This window comes from Triturus cristatus, chromosome 8, assembly GCF_964204655.1.
Source record: "Triturus cristatus chromosome 8, aTriCri1.1, whole genome shotgun sequence".
In the NCBI taxonomy this organism is placed as follows: domain Eukaryota; kingdom Metazoa; phylum Chordata; class Amphibia; order Caudata; family Salamandridae; genus Triturus; species Triturus cristatus.
The window spans coordinates 739,093,287-739,107,126 of record NC_140591.1 but is presented as its reverse complement, the minus strand read 5'-3'; the positions used below and the strand labels follow the sequence as shown (position 1 = coordinate 739,107,126).

Genomic DNA, 13,840 nt, shown 5'->3' with positions numbered 1-13,840 from the left:
GAAAGGGAATTCTCTCAAAACACTAAAGTAATCGGCGTGTGGATGTATCTGTTGGTTCTCAGACCTTGCTTTCAAAAGAGCCCTGCAATCGGTTCACTGCTCACCTAGAACAAGCATTAACATGGAGAATTGTTGGCACCAACAGGAATCTTATTTTAGTGGAGTGTTTCTGGCTTTGAGTGCAGAGGCCCTCGGCTCAATTCCAAGATGATCCTTCTCAAGGTGATGATACAAATGCATTGTCACCTTTACGTTTAATGTCAGAATCATTTATTTCCAGTTGGTGGTGTAAGAATGTTTGCAACAGTATGGCGATTTTTCCTAGCCATGCATGAATGAAAGCATATCACTCGCCTTTAGGTGTTTTTCTAATACATTGATATTTGCATCTTCCTTCCTAGCCTGCATGTTTGACTATCTTACAGGCTGCATGTAATAAGTATCACATCAGGGCCCTTCTTCTACTCAATTCACAACTGTTCTATCACGACATAGATAAGAAAGCTGCATCTGCTTTTGTTGTGTAGTGGTAATCAGGTTTACCTGACGTGTGAAAGCCCCATGCTTTGAAAGTACACAGTAACAAAGAAACCGATGACTTTTATAAAAAGGTGTCATGTGTGTCTCTTACTTTGCACAAAAAGTGCCAGAGATGACTTCATTTGCAGTCACTTGAAAAGTAGGGATTCTCCAATAAATGGTAAATGGTTGAAACAAATCTGAAGAAATGCATGACATACCTGTGTGTGTGTGTGTACGCATGTATGTATATATAGGGAGAGAGAGAGCGTCAATATAAACAGACTTTATTTCAATCAAGCTGTCTTTTCTATCCTTCAGGAGCAGAATGTTCTGATCATCAGCGCTCCAGAATGTAGTGTTTTCTTGGCAAGCATCACATATTGTGATGTGTTAGCTAAAAGTTCCATATCCTAGAGACTGATATATTCCTCTGTACTTGTACCTTGGGGATTCATCAAAACCTGGCATCATAAGCAGCTTTCTACTGCCACAGACTGGACAGCGAAACAATTTAAAATATCCCAGAAAAAGAAAATAAGCATGCTTAATCAGAGCTTTCTGGACAGGAAGGACATTTGAGCAAGTGAGGAATAAGCACTGCTTTTGTTAATTTGCATAGGCAGAATAGAGACTTCTGGGAAAAGGCCGAAATTACAGTCACAGAAAATGGCTGCATCTATAGAGAACGCTAAGAAGTGTTGGCAGCTTTTCCTCTGACCCTGGCCACTTTTACAAGCAATCCTATGATAGTGAGCAGGACCCACCCTAAAAAGGAAGGGGCATCCACTTGGACCCTTTCCACCTTTTCTAAATCTCGCCTGATCGAGCCTGATTGAGCACTGATTGAGCAGATAAGCACATGTCATTCTCATTTCAGAAAGGTATTGGTTAGCTTGCTGCTAGCAGCTCAGTTATGTTATGATGTTAGAGGCTATGCAAGGAATGCTTTAGTCCAGCGATATGCAGTTTTTATTGCGCCTTGCATTCAGCAGGAAGATCTTTAGCTTGAATCTGTGGCCTAGGTATTCACCTTGGTATTTCTTTTGGCACAAAGTGAAGGAGTATTTGAGAGAAAATGCACAATGTGTTTCTTATGTTGTTATGAACAACTTGTTACTCTTTCTCATTAAGCTTCAGCCACTGCAGAAATATATAAATAAGGGCTGACTTCCTGTAAGACGTGTCCAAAGCTGGGACGGAATAAAAGGAGACACTTGTAAATGATAGTGCTATCGTTTGAGAAAGGGTAAGTTGAGACTGACTTTCATGCGTATTCACAGACCAAGCATCATAAAGATACCAGCATGATCTTCATTGCGGGCTTAGAGCCGGTATTAGCTTTTGAGAGGTAAGAGGATTTTGAGGGCTCGTTGGTCTAGGGGTATGATTCTCGCTTTGGGTGCGAGAGGTCCCGGGTTCAAATCCCGGACGAGCCCTTTTCTTGGTACTCTTTTCAAGTTGTTTTGAAGTTTGCGTTTCAAAACCAACATCAATTTTTTCTTTGCAGTAGTGGATAATTCTTTGCTAGAGTCTCATGCTTCAGCCCTGCCCAGTCTGAGCTAATACCAAACATCTGGTCTTGCATGGCATGTACGAGCGTTCAGCTAGGGATGTCGGGCAGGTTGCATGAAAGAAATCTAAAGCCAGAGGCCCATGGAATAGCCAGTTCGGAGCAGTTTCATTACAGAAAAATCAACTGTAGGTATCTGTTTCTGTAGTGTAGTGGTTATCACGTTTGCCTCACACGCGAAAGGTCCCCGGTTCGAAACCGGGCAGAAACAGTTGTTATATTGTGTTGGCTACAATGTTGATAGGTGCCGTTTTGCCATGGAATTGTCCAAGCCCTGAAGATTATTTCATGCAATCTCGTTCCAAGAAAGGGAATTCTCTCAAAACACTAAAGTAATCGGCGTGTGGATGTATCTGTTGGTTCTCAGACCTTGCTTTCAAAAGAGCCCTGCAATCGGTTCACTGCTCACCTAGAACAAGCATTAACATGGAGAATTGTTGGCACCAACAGGAATCTTATTTTAGTGGAGTGTTTCTGGCTTTGAGTGCAGAGGCCCTCGGCTCAATTCCAAGATGATCCTTCTCAAGGTGATGATACAAATGCATTGTCACCTTTACGTTTAATGTCAGAATCATTTATTTCCAGTTGGTGGTGTAAGAATGTTTGCAACAGTATGGCGATTTTTCCTAGCCATGCATGAATGAAAGCATATCACTCGCCTTTAGGTGTTTTTCTAATACATTGATATTTGCATCTTCCTTCCTAGCCTGCATGTTTGACTATCTTACAGGCTGCATGTAATAAGTATCACATCAGGGCCCTTCTTCTACTCAATTCACAACTGTTCTATCACGACATAGATAAGAAAGCTGCATCTGCTTTTGTTGTGTAGTGGTAATCAGGTTTACCTGACGTGTGAAAGCCCCATGCTTTGAAAGTACACAGTAACAAAGAAACCGATGACTTTTATAAAAAGGTGTCATGTGTGTCTCTTACTTTGCACAAAAAGTGCCAGAGATGACTTCATTTGCAGTCACTTGAAAAGTAGGGATTCTCCAATAAATGGTAAATGGTTGAAACAAATCTGAAGAAATGCATGACATACCTGTGTGTGTGTGTGTACGCATGTATGTATATATAGGGAGAGAGAGAGCATCAATATAAACAGACTTTATTTCAATCAAGCTGTCTTTTCTATCCTTCAGGAGCAGAATGTTCTGATCATCAGCGCTCCAGAATGTAGTGTTTTCTTGGCAAGCATCACATATTGTGATGTTTTAGCTAAAAGTTCCATATCCTAGAGACTGATATATTCCTCTGTACTTGTACCTTGGGGATTCATCAAAACCTGGCATCATAAGCAGCTTTCTACTGCCACAGACTGGACAGCGAAACAATTTAAAATATCCCAGAAAAAGAAAATAAGCATGCTTAATCAGAGCTTTCTGGACAGGAAGGACATTTGAGCAAGTGAGGAATAAGCACTGCTTTTGTTAATTTGCATAGGCAGAATAGAGACTTCTGGGAAAAGGCCGAAATTACAGTCACAGAAAATGGCTGCATCTATAGAGAACGCTAAGAAGTGTTGGCAGCTTTTCCTCTGACCCTGGCCACTTTTACAAGCAATCCTATGATAGTCAGCAGGACCCACCCTAAAAAGGAAGGGGCATCCACTTGGACCCTTTCCACCTTTTCTAAATCTCGCCTGATCGAGCCTGATCGAGCAGATAAGCACATGTCATTCTCATTTCAGAAAGGTATTGGTTAGCTTGCTGCTAGCAGCTCAGTTATGTTATGATGTTAGAGGCTATGCAAGGAATGCTTTAGTCCAGCGATATGCAGTTTTTATTGCGCCTTGCATTCAGCAGGAAGATCTTTAGCTTGAATCTGTGGCCTAGGTATTCACCTTGGTATTTTTTTTGGCACAAAGTGAAGGAGTATTTGAGAGAAAATGCACAATGTGTTTCTTATGTTGTTATGAACAACTTGTTACTCTTTCTCATTAAGCTTCAGCCACTGCAGAAATATATAAATAAGGGCTGACTTCCTGTAAGACGTGTCCAAAGCTGGGACGGAATAAAAGGAGACACTTGTAAATGATAGTGCTATCGTTTGAGAAAGGGTAAGTTGAGACTGACTTTCATGCGTATTCACAGACCAAGCATCATAAAGATACCAGCATGATCTTCATTGCGGGCTTAGAGCCGGTATTAGCTTTTGAGAGGTAAGAGGATTTTGAGGGCTCGTTGGTCTAGGGGTATGATTCTCGCTTTGGGTGCAAGAGGTCCCGGGTTCAAATCCCGGACGAGCCCTTTTCTTGGTACTCTTTTCAAGTTGTTTTGAAGTTTGCGTTTCAAAACCAACATCAATTTTTTCTTTGCAGTAGTGGATAATTCTTTGCTAGAGTCTCATGCTTCAGCCCTGCCCAGTCTGAGCTAATACCAAACATCTGGTCTTGCATGGCATGTACGAGCGTTCAGCTAGGGATGTCGGGCAGGTTGCATGAAAGAAATCTAAAGCCAGAGGCCCATGGAATAGCCAGTTCGGAGCAGTTTCATTACAGAAAAATCAACTATAGGTATCTGTTTCTGTAGTGTAGTGGTTATCACGTTTGCCTCACACGCGAAAAGTCCCCGGTTCGAAACCGGGCAGAAACAGTTGTTATATTGTGTTGGCTACAATGTTGATAGGTGCCGTTTTGCCATGGAATTGTCCAAGCCCTGAAGATTATTTCATGCAATCTCGTTCCAAGAAAGGGAATTCTCTCAAAACACTAAAGTAATCGGCGTGTGGATGTATCTGTTGGTTCTCAGACCTTGCTTTCAAAAGAGCCCTGCAATCGGTTCACTGCTCACCTAGAACAAGCATTAACATGGAGAATTGTTGGCACCAACAGGAATCTTATTTTAGTGGAGTGTTTCTGGCTTTGAGTGCAGAGGCCCTCGGCTCAATTCCAAGATGATCCTTCTCAAGGTGATGATACAAATGCATTGTCACCTTTACGTTTAATGTCAGAATCATTTATTTCCAGTTGGTGGTGTAAGAATGTTTGCAACAGTATGGCGATTTTTCCTAGCCATGCATGAATTTAAGCATATCACTCGCCTTTAGGTGTTTTTCTAATACATTGATATTTGCATCTTCCTTCCTAGCCTGCATGTTTGACTATCTTACAGGCTGCATGTAATAAGTATCACATCAGGGCCCTTCTTCTACTCAATTCACAACTGTTCTATCACGACATAGATAAGAAAGCTGCATCTGCTTTTGTTGTGTAGTGGTAATCAGGTTTACCTGACGTGTGAAAGCCCCATGCTTTGAAAGTACACAGTAACAAAGAAACCGATGACTTTTATAAAAAGGTGTCATGTGTGTCTCTTACTTTGCACAAAAAGTGCCAGAGATGACTTCATTTGCAGTCACTTGAAAAGTAGGGATTCTCCAATAAATGGTAAATGGTTGAAACAAATCTGAAGAAATGCATGACATACCTGTGTGTGTGTGTGTACGCATGTATGTATATATAGGGAGAGAGAGAGCGTCAATATAAACAGACTTTATTTCAATCAAGCTGTCTTTTCTATCCTTCAGGAGCAGAATGTTCTGATCATCAGCGCTCCAGAATGTAGTGTTTTCTTGGCAAGCATCACATATTGTGATGTTTTAGCTAAAAGTTCCATATCCTAGAGACTGATATATTCCTCTGTACTTGTACCTTGGGGATTCATCAAAACCTGGCATCATAAGCAGCTTTCTACTGCCACAGACTGGACAGCGAAACAATTTAAAATATCCCAGAAAAAGAAAATAAGCATGCTTAATCAGAGCTTTCTGGACAGGAAGGACATTTGAGCAAGTGAGGAATAAGCACTGCTTTTGTTAATTTGCATAGGCAGAATAGAGACTTCTGGGAAAAGGCCGAAATTACAGTCACAGAAAATGGCTGCATCTATAGAGAACGCTAAGAAGTGTTGGCAGCTTTTCCTCTGACCCTGGCCACTTTTACAAGCAATCCTATGATAGTCAGCAGGACCCACCCTAAAAAGGAAGGGGCATCCACTTGGACCCTTTCCACCTTTTCTAAATTTCGCCTGATCGAGCCTGATCGAGCCCTGATCGAGCAGATAAGCACATGTCATTCTCATTTCAGAAAGGTATTGGTTAGCTTGCTGCTAGCAGCTCAGTTATGTTATGATGTTAGAGGCTATGCAAGGAATGCTTTAGTCCAGCGATATGCAGTTTTTATTGCGCCTTGCATTCAGCAGGAAGATCTTTAGCTTGAATCTGTGGCCTAGGTATTCACCTTGGTATTTTTTTTGGCACAAAGTGAAGGAGTATTTGAGAGAAAATGCACAATGTGTTTCTTATGTTGTTATGAACAACTTGTTACTCTTTCTCATTAAGCTTCAGCCACTGCAGAAATATATAAATAAGGGCTGACTTCCTGTAAGACGTGTCCAAAGCTGGGACGGAATAAAAGGAGACACTTGTAAATGATAGTGCTATCGTTTGAGAAAGGGTAAGTTGAGACTGACTTTCATGCGTATTCACAGACCAAGCATCATAAAGATACCAGCATGATCTTCATTGCGGGCTTAGAGCCGGTATTAGCTTTTGAGAGGTAAGAGGATTTTGAGGGCTCGTTGGTCTAGGGGTATGATTCTCGCTTTGGGTGCGAGAGGTCCCGGGTTCAAATCCCGGACGAGCCCTTTTCTTGGTACTCTTTTCAAGTTGTTTTGAAGTTTGCGTTTCAAAACCAACATCAATTTTTTCTTTGCAGTAGTGGATAATTCTTTGCTAGAGTCTCATGCTTCAGCCCTGCCCAGTCTGAGCTAATACCAAACATCTGGTCTTGCATGGCATGTACGAGCGTTCAGCTAGGGATGTCGGGCAGGTTGCATGAAAGAAATCTAAAGCCAGAGGCCCATGGAATAGCCAGTTCGGAGCAGTTTCATTACAGAAAAATCAACTGTAGGTATCTGTTTCTGTAGTGTAGTGGTTATCACGTTCGCCTCACATGCGAAAGGTCCCCGGTTCGAAACCGGGCAGAAACAGTTGTTATATTGTGTTGGCTACAATGTTGATAGGTGCCGTTTTGCCATGGAATTGTCCAAGCCCTGAAGATTATTTCATGCAATCTCGTTCCAAGAAAGGGAATTCTCTCAAAACACTAAAGTAATCGGCGTGTGGATGTATCTGTTGGTTCTCAGACATTGCTTTCAAAAGAGCCCTGCAATCGGTTCACTGCTCACCTAGAACAAGCATTAACATGGAGAATTGTTGGCACCAACAGGAATCTTATTTTAGTGGAGTGTTTCTGGCTTTGAGTGCAGAGGCCCTCGGCTCAATTCCAAGATGATCCTTCTCAGGGTGATGATACAAATGCATTGTCACCTTTACGTTTAATGTCAGAATCATTTATTTCCAGTTGGTGGTGTAAGAATGTTTGCAACAGTATGGCGATTTTTCCTAGCCATGCATGAATGAAAGCATATCACTCGCCTTTAGGTGTTTTTCTAATACATTGATATTTGCATCTTCCTTCCTAGCCTGCATGTTTGACTATCTTACAGGCTGCATGTAATAAGTATCACATCAGGGCCCTTCTTCTACTCAATTCACAACTGTTCTATCACGACATAGATAAGAAAGCTGCATCTGCTTTTGTTGTGTAGTGGTAATCAGGTTTACCTGACGTGTGAAAGCCCCATGCTTTGAAAGTACACAGTAACAAAGAAACCGATGACTTTTATAAAAAGGTGTCATGTGTGTCTCTTACTTTGCACAAAAAGTGCCAGAGATGACTTCATTTGCAGTCACTTGAAAAGTAGGGATTCTCCAATAAATGGTAAATGGTTGAAACAAATCTGAAGAAATGCATGACATACCTGTGTGTGTGTGTGTGTATGCATGTATGTATATATGGGGAGAGAGAGAGCGTCAATATAAACAGACTTTATTTCAATCAAGCTGTCTTTTCTATCCTTCAGGAGCAGAATGTTCTGATCATCAGCGCTCCAGAATGTAGTGTTTTCTTGGCAAGCATCACATATTGTGATGTGTTAGCTAAAAGTTCCATATCCTAGAGACTGATATATTCCTCTGTACTTGTACCTTGGGGATTCATCAAAACCTGGCATCATAAGCAGCTTTCTACTGCCACAGACTGGACAGCGAAACAATTTAAAATATCCCAGAAAAAGAAAATAAGCATGCTTAATCAGAGCTTTCTGGACAGGAAGGACATTTGAGCAAGTGAGGAATAAGCACTGCTTTTGTTAATTTGCATAGGCAGAATAGAGACTTCTGGGAAAAGGCCGAAATTACAGTCACAGAAAATGGCTGCATCTATAGAGAACGCTAAGAAGTGTTGGCAGCTTTTCCTCTGACCCTGGCCACTTTTACAAGCAATCCTATGATAGTCAGCAGGACCCACCCTAAAAAGGAAGGGGCATCCACTTGGACCCTTTCCACCTTTTCTAAATCTCGCCTGATCGAGCCCTGATCGAGCCGATAAGCACATGTCATTCTCATTTCAGAAAGGTATTGGTTAGCTTGCTGCTAGCAGCTCAGTTATGTTATGATGTTAGAGGCTATGCAAGGAATGCTTTAGTCCAGCGATATGCAGTTTTTATTGCGCCTTGCATTCAGCAGGAAGATCTTTAGCTTGAATCTGTGGCCTAGGTATTCACCTTGGTATTTCTTTTGGCACAAAGTGAAGGAGTATTTAAGAGAAAATGCACAATGTGTTTCTTATGTTGTTATGAACAACTTGTTACTCTTTCTCATTAAGCTTCAGCCACTGAAGAAATATATAAATAAGGGCTGACTTCCTGTAAGACGTGTCCAAAGCTGGGACGGAATAAAAGGAGACACTTGTAAATGATAGTGCTATCGTTTGAGAAAGGGTAAGTTGAGACTGACTTTCATGCGTATTCACAGACCAAGCATCATAAAGATACCAGCATGATCTTCATTGCGGGCTTAGAGCCGGTATTAGCTTTTGAGAGGTAAGAGGATTTTGAGGGCTCGTTGGTCTAGGGGTATGATTCTCGCTTTGGGTGCGAGAGGTCCCGGGTTCAAATCCCGGACGAGCCCTTTTCTTGGTACTCTTTTCAAGTTGTTTTGAAGTTTGCGTTTCAAAACCAACATCAATTTTTTCTTTGCAGTAGTGGATAATTCTTTGCTAGAGTCTCATGCTTCAGCCCTGCCCAGTCTGAGCTAATACCAAACATCTGGTCTTGCATGGCATGTACGAGCGTTCAGCTAGGGATGTCGGGCAGGTTGCATGAAAGAAATCTAAAGCCAGAGGCCCATGGAATAGCCAGTTCGGAGCAGTTTCATTACAGAAAAATCAACTGTAGGTATCTGTTTCTGTAGTGTAGTGGTTATCACGTTTGCCTCACACGCGAAAGGTCCCCGGTTCGAAACCGGGCAGAAACAGTTGTTATATTGTGTTGGCTACAATGTTGATAGGTGCCGTTTTGCCATGGAATTGTCCAAGCCCTGAAGATTATTTCATGCAATCTCGTTCCAAGAAAGGGAATTCTCTCAAAACACTAAAGTAATCGGCGTGTGGATGTATCTGTTGGTTCTCAGACCTTGCTTTCAAAAGAGCCCTGCAATCGGTTCACTGCTCACCTAGAACAAGCATTAACATGGAGAATTGTTGGCACCAACAGGAATCTTATTTTAGTGGAGTGTTTCTGGCTTTGAGTGCAGAGGCCCTCGGCTCAATTCCAAGATGATCCTTCTCAAGGTGATGATACAAATGCATTGTCACCTTTACGTTTAATGTCAGAATCATTTATTTCCAGTTGGTGGTGTAAGAATGTTTGCAACAGTATGGCGATTTTTCCTAGCCATGCATGAATGAAAGCATATCACTCGCCTTTAGGTGTTTTTCTAATACATTGATATTTGCATCTTCCTTCCTAGCCTGCATGTTTGACTATCTTACAGGCTGCATGTAATAAGTATCACATCAGGGCCCTTCTTCTACTCAATTCACAACTGTTCTATCACGACATAGATAAGAAAGCTGCATCTGCTTTTGTTGTGTAGTGGTAATCAGGTTTACCTGACGTGTGAAAGCCCCATGCTTTGAAAGTACACAGTAACAAAGAAACCGATGACTTTTATAAAAAGGTGTCATGTGTGTCTCTTACTTTGCACAAAAAGTGCCAGAGATGACTTCATTTGCAGTCACTTGAAAAGTAGGGATTCTCCAATGAATGGTAAATGGTTGAAACAAATCTGAAGAAATGCATGACATACCTGTGTGTGTGTGTGTACGCATGTATGTATATATAGGGAGAGAGAGAGCGTCAATATAAACAGACTTTATTTCAATCAAGCTGTCTTTTCTATCCTTCAGGAGCAGAATGTTCTGATCATCAGCGCTCCAGAATGTAGTGTTTTCTTGGCAAGCATCACATATTGTGATGTTTTAGCTAAAAGTTCCATATCCTAGAGACTGATATATTCCTCTGTACTTGTACCTTGGGGATTCATCAAAACCTGGCATCATAAGCAGCTTTCTACTGCCACAGACTGGACAGCGAAACAATTTAAAATATCCCAGAAAAAGAAAATAAGCATGCTTAATCAGAGCTTTCTGGACAGGAAGGACATTTGAGCAAGTGAGGAATAAGCACTGCTTTTGTTAATTTGCATAGGCAGAATAGAGACTTCTGGGAAAAGGCCGAAATTACAGTCACAGAAAATGGCTGCATCTATAGAGAACGCTAAGAAGTGTTGGCAGCTTTTCCTCTGACCCTGGCCACTTTTACAAGCAATCCTATGATAGTCAGCAGGACCCACCCTAAAAAGGAAGGGGCATCCACTTGGACCCTTTCCACCTTTTCTAAATCTCGCCTGATCGAGCCTCATTGAGCACTGATTGAGCAGATAAGCACATGTCATTCTCATTTCAGAAAGGTATTGGTTAGTTTGCTGCTAGCAGCTCAGTTATGTTATGATGTTAGAGGCTATGCAAGGAATGCTTTAGTCCAGCGATATGCAGTTTTTATTGCGCCTTGCATTCAGCAGGAAGATCTTTAGCTTGAATCTGTGGCCTAGGTATTCACCTTGGTATTTCTTTTGGCACAAAGTGAAGGAGTATTTAAGAGAAAATGCACAATGTGTTTCTTATGTTGTTATGAACAACTTGTTACTCTTTCTCATTAGGCTTCAGCCACTGAAGAAATATATAAATAAGGGCTGACTTCCTGTAAGACGTGTCCAAAGCTGGGACGGAATAAAAGGAGACACTTGTAAATGATAGTGCTATCGTTTGAGAAAGGGTAAGTTGAGACTGACTTTCATGCGTATTCACAGACCAAGCATCATAAAGATACCAGCATGATCTTCATTGCGGGCTTAGAGCCGGTATTAGCTTTTGAGAGGTAAGAGGATTTTGAGGGCTCGTTGGTCTAGGGGTATGATTCTCGCTTTGAGTGCGAGAGGTCCCGGGTTCAAATCCCGGACGAGCCCTTTTCTTGGTACTCTTTTCAAGTTGTTTTGAAGTTTGCGTTTCAAAACCAACATAAATTTTTTCTTTGCAGTAGTGGATAATTCTTTGCTAGAGTCTCATGCTTCAGCCCTGCCCAGTCTGAGCTAATACCAAACATCTGGTCTTGCATGGCATGTACGAGCGTTCAGCTAGGGATGTCGGGCAGGTTGCATGAAAGAAATCTAAAGCCAGAGGCCCATGGAATAGCCAGTTCGGAGCAGTTTCATTACAGAAAAATCAACTGTAGGTATCTGTTTCTGTAGTGTAGTGGTTATCACGTTCGCCTCACACGCGAAAGGTCCCCGGTTCGAAACCGGGCAGAAACAGTTGTTATATTGTGTTGGCTACAATGTTGATAGGTGCCGTTTTGCCATGGAATTGTCCAAGCCCTGAAGATTATTTCATGCAATCTCGTTCCAAGAAAGGGAATTCTCTCAAAACACTAAAGTAATCGGCGTGTGGATGTATCTGTTGGTTCTCAGACCTTGCTTTCAAAAGAGCCATGCAATCGGTTCACTGCTCACCTAGAACAAGCATTAACATGGAGAATTGTTGGCACCAACAGGAATCTTATTTTAGTGGAGTGTTTCTGGCTTTGAGTGCAGAGGCCCTCGGCTCAATTCCAAGATGATCCTTCTCAAGGTGATGATACAAATGCATTGTCACCTTTACGTTTAATGTCAGAATCATTTATTTCCAGTTGGTGGTGTAAGAATGTTTGCAACAGTATGGCGATTTTTCCTAGCCATGCATGAATGAAAGCATATCACTCGCCTTTAGGTGTTTTTCTAATACATTGATATTTGCATCTTCCTTCTTAGCCTGCATGTTTGACTATCTTACAGGCTGCATGTAATAAGTATCACATCAGGGCCCTTCTTCTACTCAATTCACAACTGTTCTATCACGACATAGATAAGAAAGCTGCATCTGCTTTTGTTGTGTAGTGGTAATCAGGTTTACCTGACGTGTGAAAGCCCCATGCTTTGAAAGTACACAGTAACAAAGAAACCGATGACTTTTATAAAAAGGTGTCATGTGTGTCTCTTACTTTGCACAAAAAGTGCCAGAGATGACTTCATTTGCAATCACTTGAAAAGTAGGGATTCTCCAATAAATGGTAAATGGTTGAAACAAATCTGAAGAAATGCATGACATACCTGTGTGTGTGTGTGTACGCATGTATGTATATATAGGGAGAGAGAGAGCGTCAATATAAACAGACTTTATTTCAATCAAGCTGTCTTTTCTATCCTTCAGGAGCAGAATGTTCTGATCATCAGCGCTCCAGAATGTAGTGTTTTCTTGGCAAGCATCACATATTGTGATGTGTTAGCTAAAAGTTCCATATCCTAGAGACTGATATATTCCTCTGTACTTGTACCTTGGGGATTCATCAAAACCTGGCATCATAAGCACCTTTCTACTGCCACAGACTGGACAGCGAAACAATTTAAAATATCCCAGAAAAAGAAAATAAGCATGCTTAATCAGAGCTTTCTGGACAGGAAGGACATTTGAGCAAGTGAGGAATAAGCACTGCTTTTGTTAATTTGCATAGGCAGAATAGAGACTTCTGGGAAAAGGCCGAAATTACAGTCACAGAAAATGGCTGCATCTATAGAGAACGCTAAGAAGTGTTGGCAGCTTTTCCTCTGACCCTGACCACTTTTACAAGCAATCCTATGATAGTCAGCAGGACCCACCCTAAAAAGGAAGGGGCATCCACTTGGACCCTTTCCACCTTTTCTAAATCTCGCCTGATTGAGCACTGATTGAGCAGATAAGCACATGTCATTCTCATTTCAGAAAGGTATTGGTTAGCTTGCTGCTAGCAGCTCAGTTATGTTATGATGTTAGAGGCTATGCAAGGAATGCTTTCGTCCAGCGATATGCAGTTTTTATTGCGCCTTGCATTCAGCAGGAAGATCTTTAGCTTGAATCTGTGACCTAGGTATTCACCTTGGTATTTCTTTTGGCACAAAGTGAAGGAGTATTTGAGAGAAAATGCACAATGTGTTTCTTATGTTGTTATGAACAACTTGTTACTCTTTCTCATTAAGCTTCAGCCACTGCAGAAATATATAAATAAGGGCTGACTTCCTGTAAGACGTGTCCAAAGCTGGGACGGAATAAAAGGAGACACTTGTAAATGATAGTGCTATCGTTTGAGAAAGGGTAAGTTGAGACTGACTTTCATGCGTATTCACAGACCAAGCATCATAAAGATACCAGCATGATCTTCATTGCGGGCTTAGAGCCGGTATTAGCTTTTGAGAGGTAAGAGGATTTTG

At 41.5% G+C, this 13,840-nt stretch overlaps 6 non-coding genes across 6 annotated transcripts; all 6 read left to right on the top strand.

The window, feature by feature from the left end:
* The first annotated feature begins 1,886 nt into the window (after window positions 1-1,886).
* TRNAP-UGG (transfer RNA proline (anticodon UGG)) lies at window positions 1,887-1,958 on the top strand. Its single transcript has one exon. It is a non-coding gene; the product is annotated as a tRNA-Pro (tRNA).
* A 4,711-nt stretch (window positions 1,959-6,669) lies between these two features.
* Window positions 6,670-6,741, top strand: TRNAP-UGG (transfer RNA proline (anticodon UGG)). The gene has a single exon. It is a non-coding gene; the product is annotated as a tRNA-Pro (tRNA).
* A 272-nt stretch (window positions 6,742-7,013) lies between these two features.
* Window positions 7,014-7,086, top strand: TRNAV-CAC (transfer RNA valine (anticodon CAC)). Its single transcript has one exon. It is a non-coding gene; the product is annotated as a tRNA-Val (tRNA).
* A 1,972-nt stretch (window positions 7,087-9,058) lies between these two features.
* Window positions 9,059-9,130, top strand: TRNAP-UGG (transfer RNA proline (anticodon UGG)). Its single transcript has one exon. It is a non-coding gene; the product is annotated as a tRNA-Pro (tRNA).
* A 2,325-nt stretch (window positions 9,131-11,455) lies between these two features.
* TRNAS-UGA (transfer RNA serine (anticodon UGA)) lies at window positions 11,456-11,527 on the top strand. The gene has a single exon. It is a non-coding gene; the product is annotated as a tRNA-Ser (tRNA).
* A 272-nt stretch (window positions 11,528-11,799) lies between these two features.
* Window positions 11,800-11,872, top strand: TRNAV-CAC (transfer RNA valine (anticodon CAC)). The gene has a single exon. It is a non-coding gene; the product is annotated as a tRNA-Val (tRNA).
* The last annotated feature ends 1,968 nt before the right edge of the window (window positions 11,873-13,840 follow it).